The following is a 12,171-nucleotide window of genomic DNA, read 5'->3' on the forward strand; positions in this document are numbered from 1 at the left end:
TCTTTTTCAAATTAAGCAACTCTAAAAGAATGAAAAACATAACAAAAATATTGTTCAGGTATAAGATCACAATGTTTACGGAGGCAAAACTACACTCTTCAATATTGAAATTGCGAAACCAAGAAGAAGGAAAAGTGGTGGAATTATGGAAGGCACGGGATAGCGTTGTGTTAATGATTTGCAAATGATGGAAAATGGAAACAACATTTTCAAAACATCTTAGACGTAATGATAATGGGAAATTCGACTCAATGTCATGAAGAGACCTTCACAAGGAAACATTGCACAAGTCCTACTCCCAGGATTATGGTGTGTCATGTCTTCATACTAGCTACACTAAGAACTCGGCATTACATTAATTTGGTGGTGTAATTAGTGGTAACGCCATTTGTCCATATGACAACGCCAGGCAGCATGTTGCTCACGCTACTGGGAGCAGCCTGCGTGGTGCTACTAAGGCCTTAAGCATCTCCGGACTGGTCTTCCATCAAAAACCTCTATAATATCATTGGTCAGTAATTGCAAAGGGAGCTGCCAGCAGCTGACTTTGATGATTTGTGTGCTCAAATGCATTAACGTGGAAAAACATTCCTCGAGCAACCATTAATAACTTCATTGATAGCAGTGAAGGCTGTATGTGCGGGGATTTATCTGGATGCTTCTCATACGCAGTGCTGAATAAATAAAGATGTTGTAAAAAGTTGGATTCCATTTTTCATCATTTGCATGTTATTAACATCTGTGATTTCCTTCATTCCACAACGTTTCCTTCTTGGTGTTGTAATTTAAATGTTGAGAAGTATATGTTAATTAGTAATAATAACAAGTGGCCAACTCTTAGGCCGGAGTCACACTTGCGAGTGCAATGCGAGAAACTCGCGCATCAATACCAGGCACTGCTGGCGGCACTCCGGACAGGAGTGTGCGGCTGCATGTCTTTCTATGCAGCTGAGTGCTCCGGTCCCAAGTGCCGGCGGTATTGCCGGATGTTGATGCGAGAGACTCGTGCGAGTTTCTCGCATTGCAGTTGCAAGTGTGACCCCGGCCTTAAATGGAACATTTTATGTATTTCCCGCAGAGCCGCTTATAAAGACTTAGCTGTATTTGGTAGGTTTAACCTTCCTTCTGCAGTACAACAGAGCTGTCTTAAATTATTTTGCCCTCCACTTAAATGAGATCACTCTGTTCGCTCTGTCCCATTCTATACAGTCCTTGTCTCCAACCTATGACTCTTCAGATTTTAGGAGACAACAACCCCCAATACTCTGTGACAGCCTTTAACTGTCCGGGCATGTAGCATGTTGTAGTTTTTCAACAGTTTCAGCGCTTACAAGTTGTAGACCATTGCTAAACGGCAAAGCTGAAAGATGAGCTGCAGAAAACAAGAAGTGACAAGACAGCTGCAGAAACAAAATGGAATGTTGGGATATTTTTTGGATGGTCACATAAAAAGTAAAAGAAAAATATGTTTAGAATATAAACCTAATTTATAAACAGAAAGTTATTTCTATTCACACTTTCCCTTTAAGAATAATTATTATTTGACCTAAACATCCTTGGTGGGAATCTCGCAGGCACTTGTATGCCTGCAGTAGCTTAAACAGAAAGTTGATCCAAAAACCATGTAGTGTTTTCAAGCAGATCCAAGTTTGAGGGTGCTGATCTCAAGCCAAGAGGAAGGGTAAAGAAGGACACACATGTGGGCGTAGTTCTGAACTTTTATTCTATATTCCAAGATTTGGTTAATATAATATAAACTTGTTATTATAAGTGTCCTAAAGTATGAAATATATAACCGGCTCCAAAGTTTGTTCTACTTAAATAATCTCACAAAAGCATTTAGTGTAGAGCAATATTTTCAGGCAAATAAAAAATATCAAACATATAAAACATCGTATATACGTGATGCCATCCTTTGCCAAATCAGCAGAACCCCAAGCACCCCAGCAACTGAAAAACTGGCTTTAATGTTCCTATAAATTCCTATATGTTTCCCAGAAAGGTCTGTAGGCAATAAATAGAAGAAGCTGTAAATCAGGATTTGTTTTAGATAAAATGGCCTCTTTTTCTAACTTTACAATTCTGTCTGTTTCATATTAAAAATTATTGACCACATGAAAAAATATAAGCGCAAAACGTCCTGGAAAGTCCTGACACCAGCTGAAATCTATCAGTAATTAGAAAGCAATCCTGTCACTTAGTGAAAAAAACATCAGCTGGTATAACTGATGGCCTATAAAAAGATGTCTCATTACCAAGGTACCACACAAGAAACATCTCATGATAGGTAAAACCTGTGAGTTGTCTAAAGACCTTTGCAACCTTATTGTTGCAAAACATACTGATTGCATAAGTTACAGAACAATTTCTAATCTACTGAATGTTGCAGTAAACACTTTTGGAGGCTGGAAGTGGAAAGAACATAATTTTGCCATAAACTGGCCACGACCAGTTGCTCCCCACAAGCTTTCAGATGCAGGAGTGAAAATAATTATCAGAAGAGTTGTGTAAGAGCCAATGACCACCTATGGAGAGCTACAGAAATAACTGGAATCAGCAGGTACAATTGTTTCAAAGAAAACTAAGTAAAGGGCCCGTTACACTAAGCGATATCGCTAGCAATATCGCTATAACGCCACTGATTTTGTGACGCAGCAGCGATATTGCTAGCGATATCGCTATGTGTGATACTTACCTCCGACCGGCTCCCCCACTGGTTATCGCTGATCGCGCGAGAACGGCCTGGGCCGTTTCTTGTCGTCTGCTTCCTGCTGTGGCGACGAGCGATGCGGGCGGGAGGACGTCTTCATCGCCTCGTCTGACAGGTAAGTAGCCACCGCCAACCGCTGTTATGTCGCTGGTGAGATCTGCCTGTTTGGCAGCTCACTAGCGACCACTTAGCGATGCATCAGCGATCCTGACCGGGTCATATCGTTGTCGAGATCGCTGGTGCATCGCTAAGTGTAACAGTACCCTAATGCAATCAACTGCCATGGCCTGTATACACGCTCACCACACAAGTCTTAATTGGTGAACGAAAAGCATGTTGAAGTGTGATTAAAGTTTTCTCAACAACATTAAGGCTAAGTTCACACGTAACGGAACTCTCGCGGAAATTACCGCGAGAATTCCGGAATTCCATTCCGCGGGAAAATCGCATTTTAAATTCCCGCGATTTTCCCGCGGAAAAACTAGCATTTTGCAAGCGTAATTAGCTTGCAAAATGCTAGCGTTTTCCAAGTGATCTGTAGCATCGCTTGGAGAACTGATTGACAGGTTGTCACACTCATCAAACATAGTGTTTGACAAGTGTGACCAACTTTTTACTACTGAGGCCGCCTATGCAGCATCAGTAGTAAAAGATAAAATGCCCCCAAAAAATAAAAAATGGTGTTATTCTTACCTTTCGACGTCCCGCGCAGCCGTTCCCAGTAATCCTTTGCGAAAATGCCCGCGATGGCGTCTGTTCTCGCGGGATCGCGATGTCTCGCGAATGACCGCGAGACTTCGCGATCCCGCGAGAACGGACGTCATCGCGGGCATTTTCGCAAAGGATTACTGGGAACGAGAGCGTGGAGAGAGGCGGGAAGCCTGCGCGGGACGCCGGAAGGTAAGAATAACAATATTTTTTATTTTAAATTCTATTTTTTACAGGGATATGGTACCCAAAGCCCGGAGGACAGTCTCCTCTCCTCCAGACCGTGGGTACCATCCGCAAATGTTCTGCTTACTTTCCGCATGGTGTGCACAGCCACATGCGGGAAGTAAGTGGAACAATGCATTCCTATGGGTGCGGGATCGCCGCGATTCCGCAAAATAATGAGCATGCTGCGTTTTTTACCGCGAAGCGATTCCGCCGCGGTAAAAACCGCAGCATTAGCACAGCATTGCGGAATCCCATAGGAATGCATGGGATGCTTATTTTTCGCGTTTTCGTGGCAAAATCGCGCGGTTAAAACCGCCGTGGAAACGCGAAAAAAACGCCACGTGTGAACTCAGCCTTAGACAAGTCTGTGAAATCCTGGGAGAACATAGTCTGTTCAGATGAGATCAACATTGAACTCTTTGAGTTCCATAATACGCATCATGTTTGGAGGCCAAAAGGCACTGCATATCACCACAAAACACCATACCAACAGAGAAGTTTGGAGACCTGCCTTTTCAGCTTTGCCCATAAATTTTTTATAGGATTGAGATCAGGGCTTTGTGATGGCCGCTCCAAAACTTTGACTTTGGTATACTGAAGCCACTTTGTTACCATTTTGACAGTATGCTTCGGGTCATTGTCCATTTGGAAGACCCATTTCCTCCCAAGCTTTAACTTCCTGGCTGATGTCTTCAGATGTTGCTTGAGTATTGCCACATAATCTTCTTTTCTCATGATGCCATCTATTTTGTCAAGTACACCAGTCCCTCCTGCAGCAAAACAGCCCCACAACATGATGCTGCAACCCCCATGTTACACATTTGGGATGGTGTTCTTAGACTTCCAAGCTTTTCCCTCTTTCCTCCAAACGTAACAATGATCATTATGCCAAAAAAGTTCAATTTTAGTCTCGTCAAACCATGCGACATGTCTCCAAAAATTAAGATCTTTGTTCCTGTGTGCATTTGCAAACATTAATCTGACTTTTTTAAGTTTCTTTTTGAGTAATGGCTGCTCTTCCATAGACAAATACATGTATTGGGATCCAGGGGTCGTGGACTAGGGGCTTGTTGGGGTTTCCCTCGGGTAGAGTATGTACTTCTCTTCTTTGGCTGGAGATGAGGAACTTTGTATGTCCCCAAATCCTTGGGCATCCACCTTCGCAAATTACTCCTTTGCTGCTATTTAAATAGCAAATTTATTGGCAAGGTTATAGGTCTTCTGTCATCAGCAATTCTAGATTCTTTTTCCAACATATTGCCCCCTGTTCACCATTTTGGTCTCCTTGTCATTGGCTCTTTTTCTGTGACATTCTGCTCCAGTTCTTTTATTGTCTATACCTTTGGCCTAATACAGCTCATGAATTCCCAAGGCGACACCCAAATCTACCTCTTTGACAAGCATTTTGTCTGACTCACTTTCATATCTACTGTACCAATTAGTTTTTCTTCTCCTCTTTCTTCCTAAAGCTGAACATCGACAACATTCATTATATTTTCCCCATCCAAATCAAGTTATTCAATGCAACGGTAAACAGCTCCAGCCCTTCCTCATTCTCCCAAGTCTGTGTTTCGGCCATTTCCTCCATCTATACCTTTACCACCTTCTGCCACCTCCAGCTCAACGTTTAAAAAAAAAAAAAAAAAAATAACTCTTACCTCAACCTTGAGACAGCCCAAATTTCTTTACATACAACTTAGATTACTGCAACATCTTCCCCTATGTTCTTCCCTCTACAATTTTTGTACAAATCCCACCTCTTACCTTGTTCTTTTACTGCCTCTATTGTCTACGATTATGTCCACATTTTTGTGTTTTCCTTCACGGTAAAATATGTGAAATATTTGGTTTATACAACAAAGATGGCAAGTGAGCTGCAAAAAGGCAGGGACATGTGAACTAAAGAAAAAAAGGAATATCTCGGGATATCTTAGGAATCTGACATCAAAAGTGAAAAAAACAGACAAAATGTTTTAAAAATGTTTATAATAGAAACCTAATTTACACAAAATATACATAAATTACATAAATATACTTTTCTAATTATACATTTGCTTTACATATCGGTGTTATTTGACATAACGCTCTTGATGGGAATCTCTCAGGTACTTGTGCCATAACCTAAGCAGGACAGTGATCCAGAAACCATATGGCGTTTTCATGTACATCCAAGTTTATGATGGTGTTGATCTTGAGCCAAGAGGAAGCGTAAAGGAGGACACATCTGTAGGTGTAGTTCTGATCATTTATTCCATATGCCAAGATTTAGCTAATGTAATATAACCTGGTTGTTATAAGGGCCCTAAACATAATTGTTACTTAGCAGGTTCCGAAGTTTATTCTCCCAAAATATTCTTACAAAAGTGTCTTACTTATTCGATCTTGTTATTTAAAGTGGGGTAAATAATTATTTGATCCCTTGCTGATTTTGTAAGTTTGCCCACTGACAAAGACATGAACAGTCTATAATTTTAAAGATAGGCTAATTTTAACATTGAGAGATAGAATATCAAAAATAAAATCCAGAAAATCACACTGTATAAATTATATAAATTTATTTACATTTTGCAGTTTTGCATTGAGAAATAAGTATTTGATCCCCTACCAACCATTAAGAGTTCTGGCTCCTACAGACCAGTTAGACACTCCTAATCAACTCGTTACCTGCATTAAAGACAGCTGTCTTACATAGTCACCTTTTATAAAAGACTCTGGGCAACAGACTCAATTAATCAGTCAGACTCTAACTTCTACAACATGGGCAAGACCAAAAAGCTTTATAAGGATGTCAGGGACAAGATCACAGACCTGCACAAGCTGGAATGGGCTACAAAACCATAAGTAAGACGCTGGGTGAAAAGGAGAGAACTGTTGGTGCAATAGTAAGAAAATGGAAGAAATACAAAATGACTGTCAATCGACATTGATCTGGGCCACCATGCAAAATCTCACCTCGTGGGGTATTCTTGATCATGAGGAAGGTGAGAGATCAGCCTAAAACTACACAGGGTGAACTTGTTAATGATCTCAAGGCAACGGGGGCCACAGTCACCAAGAAAACCATTGGTAACACATTACATCGTAAAGGTTTAAAATCCTGCAGAGCCTGCAAGGTCCCCCTGCTCAAGAAGGCACATGTGCAGGCCTGTCTGAAGTTTGTCAGTGAACACCTGGATGATTCTGTGAGTGACTGGGAGAAGGTGCTGTGGTCTGATGATACAAAATTGAGGTATTTGACATTAACTCAACTCGCTGTGTTTGGAAGAAGAGAAATGCTGCCTATGACCCAAAGAACACTGTTCCCACTGTCAAGCATGGAGGTGGAAACATTATGTTTTGGTGGTGTTCTATGCTAAGGGCACATGACTACTTTACTGCATCAATGGGAGAATGGATGGAGCCATGTAATGTAAAATCCTGAGTGGCAACCTCCTTCCCTTAGCCAGGACATTAAAAATGGGTCGTAGCTGGGTCTTCCAGCAAGACAATGATCCAAAACATACAGACAAGGTAACAAACGAGTGACTTAAAAAGCAGCACATTAAGGTCATAGAGTGGCCTGGCCAGTCTCCAGACCTTAATCCTATAGAAAACTCATGGAGGGAGTTGAAGCTCCAAGTTGCCAACTGACAGCCTCAAAATCTTAATGATTTAGAGATGATCTGCGAAGAGGAGTGGACCAAAATTCCTCCTGACATGTGCGCAAACCTCATCATCGGCTACAAAAAATGTCTGACTGCTGTGCTTGCCAAAAAGGGTTTTGCCACCAAGTATTAAGCCTTGTTTGCCAGAGGGATCAAATACTTATTTCTCACTGCAAAATGCAAATAAATTTATATAATTTATACAATGTGATTTTCTGTATTTTATTTTTTATATTCTATCTCTCAATGTTAAAATTAACCTACCCTTAAAATTATAGACTGTTCATGTCTTTGTCAGTGGGCAAACTTACAAAGTCAGCAAAGGATCAAATACTTATTTCCCCCACTGTATATAGTTTACATTTTCAGACAATAGTGTGAAAAATTGAGATAGGACATGTGCTTGGCTTTGAGGTTTCTGTATTTTGTATGGTGACCCTCAATTTATTATAAGAGAAGCAAATGAGTGAGGGTCCTATACCAGGACTATATTTGGCCAGTTGGCAGAGTGTCTCTTTCCATTTCTTTACTTTGCCAAAATGGTTGTTCCAATCATAATCACTATATTTCCCCCAAGTAAAATAAGAACAACTATAGTCCTCTCCAGTGCTGGTGCCGTTCCAGCGATGCTAGGGCTTGCTTTCCACGGGGCTTGCATGACACTTATGTCACGTGAGCCACACAGCCAATCAGCGGTCACCTCATTATCCCGTCCTTTGGAAGTTACTCACATCCGGAGGAAGTCAGCAGCTTCATCTGGATGATGGCATACCGTATTTTCCGGCATATAAGATGACTTTTTAACCTCTGAAAATCTTAAAAGTCGGGGGTCGTCTTATACGCCGAGTTCATATTGTGGGGGAGTGGTCCCGATGAAGAAGGGAGGGTGTAAGTGGTGTTATGATCCTCATTTTACTTCATTGGTGGCAGCGACGCGGCGGCTCCTCCTTCAGCAGTGTGGCGGCTCTGTGCTGGGGGTCGAAGCAGCTCCTCTTTGTCCAGCGTGGGGGCACTGTGCTGGGGGGCGGCTTCAGCGGCTCTCTGTCCAGCGTCGGGGCTCCTCCGGCATTTCCCCACGCATGCTCAGATTCAGATCTCGTCCCGAGATCTCGGGAGACTAGATCTGAATCAGCATGCACGGGCTCCGGCGGCCATTTTCCCGGACGCCACCGCATCGCAGCAATGGAGCTGCCTTGTCCTCCGGGCTTTGGGGAAATGCCGGAGCAGCCCCGACGCTGGACAGAGAGCCGCCACAGCTGCCCCCCAGCATAGCGCCCTCACGCTGGACAAAGAGGAGCCGCTGCCGACCCCCAGCACAGAGCTGCCACACTGCAGATGGAGGAGCCGCCGATCCCCAGCACAGAGACCCGCAGATAGCACCACTGCCACCAATGAGGTAAAAGGGGGATAACTCCACTTACACCCTCCCTTTGTCATCGGGACCACTCCCCCGCCATATGGAGATTGCTCCGCACCCGGCATATACGATGACACACTGCATATAAGAAGACCCCCCGACTTTTAAGAAGATTTCCTATTTTAACTGGAAAAGTTGGGGGTTTGTCTTATACGCCTGGTCGTCTTATACCCCGGAAAATACGGTACATTTCGGCTACATTTTATACCAGTCTTCAGATAGCCCCTGGCCCCTTTTTATAAGCTTCCCCTTTTGTGAAAAGTGATGGGGTCTGCCTAAAATGGCAAAAAGTTTCAACAATTTGCTCAAATTACTACTTGTAACACATTTTGTGACTTTTTGACAACAGCTTTCTAGTCTGCAGGGGGTGAGAAAATCCCCCACCCCCAAAGTGTTTAAGGAGTCGAAGACTATTATAAACTATTACCTAGTATAGAACCTAAAAGCCAAGACAATGGATCGACTGACCATAATTGATGAGTGTCTTAGCAGGGAGGTTATGTTTGGTTATGTTCTTTATGGGACGGATCACAAACACTAGAAGATGTTGTTTATGTGTTATTAGTTTTGCATTTTTAATCTGCTCTCGATATAAATGTCCCCTATATGTGTCGTCCTAGTCAAACGCATCACTTACATCATTTAATTTGTCATAAATTATACTTAGTGCCATTTATAGTGTTGCCGTATTAAGCATAACATTAGTTGCCCAAATTAATTTTAATAGGTCTTAATGAATCGGGCATATTTATGATAACCACACATTTGCATATGATTAGCATAATATTTTTTCTGTAATCTCTGTTTAACACTTACAGTATGTTTTTACGATAGTGTTAACCTCTGCTGGTCCTCGCATCATGTTCTCAGGTTGTAACATTGAGCAGAATAACAAACCTTACTTGCTTGAGTGACCGGCATGTAGTAGTTCACAGGACGACTTCGATTTGATCTATATTTTCATGTACCTAAAGAAAATAAAAATTAAATAGAAGGTCCAATTTGACATCACATGACAAATATTTTTGTGGATTTCCTTAGAATCTGGATTACTGTGATGAAATGTGTAGGCGTTAGTCATGTCTCTTTTTTCATATCCATCTGTCTTGCATACAATACTTAAATCCTACAATGTGAGATATCTTAAAGCGTTGGTCCGTGACTTTAACATCGATGTCTGATTGGTGGCACCCCCATTGGTCAGCTGATCCCGATGTTGGTGGCACCCCCTCTGATCAGCCGGAACTGCTTAGCTTGATCAACAGAATAGTGGCCGCGGCTGGGTACTGCACATGCACCCCATAGGCCAGGTTCACATTGCGTTATGCAGACCGTTCATCGTGTTAATTCTTATCGCTAGCGCAGATGCTTTATCTGTGCTAGCGGTGACGGAGTCTCAGATGCTGCAGCCCGCGTCCGAGGCTCCGTCACTGAATAGCGGCACATCGCGAACGCGAGTCGCTTTACGGCAAGCGTCGCGATGCGCCCGACGGAGGGCAATGGCAGCGTTAACAGACTGCATTACACCGCGTTATGCCGCAGTTGATTGGTGCGATGTCGGTGTTGCTTCCCCACCAGTCAGACGTTGATGACCTATCCTAACGATAGGCCATCAATGTTAAAGTCTCGGACAACGCCTTTAAGTCCTGCTCCACTCAATCACAGAATGTTTCCAAAATGTCATAGAAATGCCCCTTTTTGCCCTTTTTTTTCTCAAATAGCGTCTGGAGACGTGCAGCCCAATCTACCTATCTAACAGTGTAAGCAGTGGCATGAGGAGCCACCATGGACACCCCTAAACAAACAGTGCCGCCTTCACAGGGGTGCCCTAGAGCAAACATGCTGCAAGGTTTAGTAATACGTTCTGTGACTCCTTTCTGACATCCCTGAATTTGAGCATTCATTTTCTGACAGCTCCCAGGTTTGTACAGCGAATTCTAGTGGCAAGAATATGGATGTGTCTTGTGGCAGCAGCAGTGTTTTCCTTAGTTTTCAGCGCTTGATTGAAGGCAGACATCCAGCAGCACCATTCATCCGGAACCGTACCAAAAATGATCTGTATAGCATGCAAAGTGTTTCAAAAGACATTTCTTAACATTTTTATGCAAGTGGGTGTAGATTTTCCTGTTGGGTTACATGTCTAGAGATTTACTTGCATTGATTTTGCGGAACAATGTGAAATATCATTGCCAAAAGCTGGTTTCTGTCACCTGCTCTAGAAGTGTACAGAATATGATTTATACACTAAACTTAACAGAAATTTTTTTTTACTACATCAATGCAGGGAATTTGGATCTGTATATTAGAAAACTGAACAGGTATAAAATATATTTTTTAAAAATTAGGCTATGTTGTCCTGACTAATGTCAAAAACTGCTGCTTTTTTTTTTTAAATTGCAGCGTGTCACTTCTTTCAGCGTTTTTGCAGCATATTTTCACGGATAGAAAGTAATGGGTAAGTGCAAAAATGCAGGTATCGGGTTTTGTTGCGTTTTTCTTGCACAAACCTTAAGGAAGTTGCATCATGGAGAAGCGCTAAACTTTATCAGCATGTAAAAGAGACAACAAAACCACAGGAAATACGCAGGGAAAAAATACAACAAACCCCGCTTTTTGTAAGCTGCCAAGAAAGCAGGTTTTGCCTGTGGAACAAAAAAAAAAAACCACAGCAGCGCCGAATATTGTTTCTAACTTCAGTTTATTAGTTTACATTATTTCAACTCTTGTTTTTTTCAACCTTAAAAAAAAAAACACAAATAGTAAAATTTAGTATTTTCTCAAATAAACTGCTGAAATTAGAAGTTAAAGGGCATCAATCATTTTTTGCTTGTTGTGGGGTCTGGATGCCGAGGTCACATTGATTGCTGTTACGAAGGGGTCGAAGAGCTCAGCTGAGCACTATGCCCCTATATTTCTGTTTGGCTGTCTGAGTGAATGGTGTCCGGATTCATAGAACGTCTGTGGATCCTTACACCGCCTGCTCCTCCCTGTAGGGGCAGGTTCACACCAACGTATAAAAAATATCGGTCAGGGTTTCATCCAGAAAAGTGGGACGATTTTTACTCACTTGTCATCTTTTTTTTTTTTCTTCAGAGCAGCAGTTATTAATCAATTACAATACCATTTACAATTTCCTATGTTACAGAACTGCAATGTTTCCATAAAAATCGGATTCTGTACGTTGTCTCTGTGCGACATCTGATTTTTTTTTTTTTCACCCATAAACTTGAATGGGCGAGTGACTTCCGATGTCCAGAAGAACCGAGTGCACGCAGCTTTTCACACACTGATAGTTAGAGACAAACCATCTGCGCTGCCCCGTGTAATAACCGCGGTCCGAGTGTGATCTGTTGTTTTAATGGATAACGCTCCTACCGAAAATATGGTCATGAAGAAGTGGACAGCAGAAGTTAGCCAAGCTCCTCTGCACCTTCGTTGTAGCAATCGACAGGGGAATCAGAACC

At 42.2% G+C, this 12,171-nt stretch overlaps 1 protein-coding gene and 1 long non-coding RNA gene across 6 annotated transcripts in view; one reads left to right on the plus strand and one right to left on the minus strand.

Annotated features, from left to right (window-relative positions):
• METAP1D (methionyl aminopeptidase type 1D, mitochondrial) overlaps positions 1-12,171 on the plus strand; it is a 223,975-nt gene that overhangs the window by 172,982 nt on the left and 38,822 nt on the right. The window lies entirely within an intron of this gene.
• LOC141049422 (uncharacterized) overlaps positions 1-12,171 on the minus strand; it is a 93,655-nt gene that overhangs the window by 25,580 nt on the left and 55,904 nt on the right. The window lies entirely within an intron of this gene.

The sequence above is a fragment of the Dendrobates tinctorius genome, unplaced genomic scaffold (assembly GCF_039654945.1).
Source record: "Dendrobates tinctorius isolate UK_male_01 unplaced genomic scaffold, ASM3965494v1 ptg000143l, whole genome shotgun sequence".
Taxonomy (NCBI): Eukaryota; Metazoa; Chordata; class Amphibia; order Anura; family Dendrobatidae; genus Dendrobates; species Dendrobates tinctorius.